General features: G+C 51.6%; 1 long non-coding RNA gene across 1 annotated transcript; it reads right to left on the bottom strand.

The window, feature by feature from the left end:
• Positions 1-1416: 1416 nt before the first annotated feature.
• LOC140696569 (uncharacterized) lies at positions 1417-5139 on the bottom strand. Its single transcript, XR_012073044.1, has 2 exons — positions 5052-5139; positions 1417-2196 (listed from the first exon to the last, which is right to left on the bottom strand). It is a non-coding gene; the product is annotated as an uncharacterized lncRNA (long non-coding RNA).

Here is a 5139-nt window from a genome sequence, read left to right as displayed (position 1 = left end):
TCCCTCAGGGTTCTTTTTAGCCTTCCCTGTTCCCACGTTTCCAGTTTCCTCCTCAGAGAGTGAGAAAACTGGGCCCCGTTATCTTCAAGGTATTGACTCATTTGCTCAGTTAGCTGTTTGCTCAGCATAACTAATCTCCCGGCCACTCCAGCCACCTCCACAGCCTGCCGCCTCCATCCCGGTTCCCTGGAGCCTGGGGACCCCCGATGCTAATGCCCCTCCGTCCCTCCATCCCCAGTCTGCTTCCTCAGATGCAGATGTCTCCTTGCTGGGAGGGAAAGCAAAGAGGAGCCGGGCAGAGCAGAATGATACGAAGGGCAGCCTCTTTTAAAAGCAGTTTGAGGACAGGCTTCCTGACACAGGGTAAGGAATGTGTCTGACTTCACTGGGATAGTGACTGGATCACTTTAAAAAAGTGGGCTCCAGCAGAAGCTCATAAAACATGTTTCACAAACCTTGGGCATGTGTGTATTCTTTAAGCCTTTTATCTTCCCCTCAAAACACAGATGTATTTTGGTTTCCCAAATTTTGATGTAGGGCTAAAAAGACCTCTTCTCTGATGTGGGTCACTTTTCATTCGTAAACCACAACTACAGGACGTTGTCAACAATTTCCAGTGTCAAGTTCCTTAGCGTGATTCTTAAAGATGCTTACAAAGCTCTCCGTATGCAAAATTATTCCAGGTTTGTACAATGCCCCCTAACTAGGCTTTGTGTAATTCCCTTGTTCAGATTCGATTTAATAACAATTATTTTTAGTGACTTGCTTTTATTGGGCCCTTCCCAGACATTTAACCTAGCTTTCCTAGAAAGAACACTTTGATTTCACATTCTTCCTTCCCTGATTTATACACTACTCGATTAAGTTACACACATACAAAAATAAATCTATCTTGTACAAACAAGTTTGGAACCTGATGCAACAGAATATTGGCAAGCATACGGCTCAGTTGGTACAAGCAGACGTCCACTGTGTTCTCGAGCAGAAGGGACACCTTTCCTATCAGTTTTTGGCTTCTGTGGGCCATACGGTCCTATAACAATTTCTCAACAGCCGTTCTGGTGAGAAGGCAGCCTACACCATACGTGAGTGGATGTGCCCGGCTGTGCTCTGAGAGAACTCTATTTACAGAAACAGGTGGTGGCCTGATTTGGCCTGGGGGGTCACCGTCTGCTGACCCTTGTCATAGTGACTCGTCCCCCAGATCCGAGCACTGTGTTCAGCGGCGTCCTTGGGCATGTTTGGGGGGGAAATGGGTTGGTTAAGCGCCCATGAGTTAGGAGAGCAATCGCTCCCTTGGGCCAGCAAGCAGCCTACGTCCCCTGCCTGGACCAGTCCCCGGGTTCAGCCGCACAGCCCTGCCGACTCCCACACTACTCACTCCTCAGCATCTTCCTGGCCACAAGGCATCTTTCATTACATTTTAAGAAATCTTTTATTAGGGACATTTTCAAACATATAGAAAAGCAGAGAGAATGGTAATGAGCATGACGTAACATCACTCCCCACAGATCTCACCAATACATGACCAGTCTCACCTGCAGGCGAAGAGAAGCCTCTTTTGTTTTCCTGGAACCCCTGCTAACACTGTCCTGGGAGGGCAGCCGGGGGCCAGGGGCCACACTGAGGACCCCCAATGTGGGTGGTGGGGAGCGGGAAGGACACCAGACCCAGCCGCTCAGACGCTCGCTCCAAGGATCTCAGGTCAGCTGAGCTGTTGAGCCCACCATTTGGGATGGGCGCTGTGTCTTCCAAGGACCCTCGTCCTGAGGGGCTCAGGAGCTAAACTTCCCCAACTGCCCTTCCCCAAATTCTTTCCTGTCTTCATTCCTTTCACTCTCGGCAAACACAAAAGCACAAGCGCGCATCCTGGCCCTTGCAGCGAAGCTGCGGGAGAAGCTGCGGAGTGCAGCGGTCCGGACGGCGCCTCCCGGGCCAGGTCGGCCTGTGCTGCGTCCCAGCCCTCACCTAACCTCTCTGTGCCTCCATGTCCTCGTCTGCGGAATGGACACGAAGATTTCTCAGGGTTTCTGAGAGGATTAAAGGGGTTAGAGAATAAACGAACATTTAGAACAGGGGCTGGCACATATTAAATACTTACTAACATCGTTCGGATGAGATGATGATAGAGAAAGACTCTACACACTGGCCGCCGGTGTAGCTACATCTGGGTCTACTACACCAACTGCTGTCTGTCTGTGGAGAGAGGCAAGATCCGGCTCCTGGCCACCCTCTGAACCAGTGCTGTGACCATGGGTTAGTCACTGCCCCTTTCAGGGCCGCCAGGTTAATGGCTGTAACAGACACTTCTAGAACAACCTAGCCTTTCTGTATTACTTCAGCCTGAAACCTGGCCTCTCTCTTCTGCAAGAAGTTCCTGCCCTGCTGTGGGCCTCCTGAGGCCCCTGGGCTCATTTTTCGTCGGCTGACTGTCAGGAGGGCTTACAGATCAAACATGGCGATGGGCAGTGGCCCCTCAAGCCTCCCAGCCTGGTCCACTGCCCGTGCAGGTCCCCAGCTCACCAACCGTGGGCTGTCCTCTGGCTGGCTGTCAGGTAGGGTGGCCGCCCCGAAATTCAGCAGATGGTTAGCTGGACAGTTCCCAGGGCCGCACAGGGCCTGGAAGGGCTGCCTGCAGCTAAGAGGAGGGTGGGGCCCACAACGGGCACCCCCATTCTGGGAGCCAGCCCCTTTCACCCAAGTTTCCTCCAGACTTGAGATTCTGGGGCTCCTTGGTCCCCTGAGGTTCCAGGGGCCCCAGAACCCAGAAGGTAGTCTGCAGCCCTGGTCCTAAGTAAACAAGGTCTCCTCTGAGCACAGACCCCTCTGTCTTGGGGGATCCCGAGCTCTCAGCCTTGGGAAGTAAAGGAATGGCGTTAACCACGGGGCAAGTGTTGGATTAAGTACATCAAATGGAGAAGAAGGGTCTCATGCCAGGAATGAAGGGGGCTGGGCTTCCTCCTGCTCCGTCACAGCCGGGCCATGAGCCAGCAGGGTAGTGACTGTGGGCCCAGCTTCCTCGAGGGACTGGCACCTTTAGGGCCTGGGACAGCTCTCCTAGGCGTCTGTGATCTGCAGAAGAACGAGGCACAGGGACCAGATGATGGACCAGCCCCTCCTCCAGCCCAGAGTGGCTCTGACCGCAGCACCATCCCTGCCCCGTGTATCTTTCTGTGCATCCTCCCTGCACAACACTGCCTTCAAGGCTTCCAGCTGTGCACTAGGCAGAGAGTGGGCAGAACCTACTCCCGGGCTGCCCACATGATTGTGGCTGACCAGGAAGCATCTGAAGCCCACAGGACAGAGCCTCTATTGTGTCATCCAGGCTGTGGGAGTGACTGGGGGGGGGGTGCTCAGCCCTCCCTGAATGGAGGTTAGCCTGGGGTCAGCCTCATCATGGGACCCTGGGAAGGTCAGCCCAGCTGAGCCGGGGAGGATTTCCCTGAGTAAAGTCCAAGACAGTTTTCTGTGTCTGGCGTGGACATCTCTGGAAACACACATTTACCTGGAATCCCCTGAACCGGGCTCTCCTCACGTCACCCCTGATTAGGGCAGAGGGCATCTCAGCTACCAGTTCTCCAGGTCTGGAAGGCTCGGTCAGCAGCTGCGGCTTGCTGGGCTCTCGGTGACCCAGCTGTCTCTCCCAGGCTCTTTGCCATCCAACCTGCACCGCTCTCCTCCATTTCACCTTTACTGTTGCAGGCTCCAACCAACCAATATCAGCCCCTTAGGCAAACAGACTCCTTACTTGCATTTGGGCAAATTAATTGACATCTTAGCACACAGACCCACTCTTTGCCTTACTCTTTCTGCCTGAGAGATACTGTATCCAGTAGTTATAAGAGTCATAGGCACTTGGATTTGAATTCCCTGGCATGACTCTGAACTAGTTACAAAAACCACTCTAAGCCTCAGTTTCTTTGTCTGTAAAATGGGAACAGTAGGAGCATCTCTCACAGGGATGTTGTGATACCCAAACCAGATAACACATGCAAAGTAATGTGCACGACGCCTGGTTCAAGATGTTTCATCTGTCATTATTTGTGCTCATTGTTCCTTCTCCAGCGTCCATCCAAGTAGTGGAGTAAACAGAATAGCTTAAATTATGCTTCTGGTAGCCTATATTTGTAGAATGAACTATTTCTTAAGTTACACATTAATGCAAGACTTCATTAAGTAGCTCAATGCCTTGGGCAACAGATTACTTATAAATAGTATAATATTTAGTGGCTCTTGAGTTTTGTAGTCAGACATTATTAATGGTCCATGACTTAGAATCAGGATGGAGTTTCAACCCGTGCCCCCACCGACTCACGCCCCAACGTGCACACACAGGCGTGCACACGGATGACAGGGGAAGGCAGCCCCGAAGCTGGTGCTCTGAGCTACACTTCCAATTAGTTTTGGAAAAAGAAGATCAAAACAGAAGAGGAAGGAGACTAAATTTTTCTTTCACCGAAGAATGCAAAAGACCCATATTCTAAGTGTTGACCAATGGGTCCACTGCTGCTTCTACCTAATTATTGCCATAGCATCATTTCTGGAAACCCTTTTGCAAGTGTGATTAGCTCCCTTGGATAATTTGCTGAGTCTTTTACTTGGCAAAGGAATCGATAAATTTCCCATAGGTAATTTAATCACTTAGGGAATTTAGGTCGAAAAAAGACAGTAATTTTGAATGACCATCAGGGATAATCCATGCTTTCATCTGTGTTGGGATGTGTGTGTGTGTGTGTGCATGTTTTTTGCTGTGGACAGACTACCAGAGGACAGAGCTGGTAGAAGAGACTGTCAAAGAGGGGTTATCGACACACCATGTGGAGAAAACCTGACACAGTGGCCCAGTCCTGAACAAATGAAGGGCTCTGAAGGTGCTCCAGGTCTTCAACTATATCCTGGCTAAAGCTTTCTTCCCCCACTGAAGACAGGACGCCGCCATGCTAAGGCCTCTGGGATGATCAGAGGTGTGGCTCTTTCTGGCCTTCAAGTCCTTGCAGCTCTCTGAGCCCAAAGACCCTGCCCTGCCTCCCCCAGCCCTGCTCCTCCCCTACCTGGCTCAGGCTCCCACCACCTGCCAGAGACCTGACAAGGCAGTCCGGGCCACAAACCATCACACTTCTGGGTACAGTCGACTCCCTG

The sequence above is a fragment of the Vicugna pacos genome, chromosome 5 (assembly GCF_048564905.1).
Source record: "Vicugna pacos chromosome 5, VicPac4, whole genome shotgun sequence".
Classification (NCBI taxonomy): Eukaryota; Metazoa; Chordata; class Mammalia; order Artiodactyla; family Camelidae; genus Vicugna; species Vicugna pacos.
The sequence above is the reverse complement of the archived record's forward strand: the minus strand, read 5'-3'. Positions and strand labels throughout refer to the sequence as shown.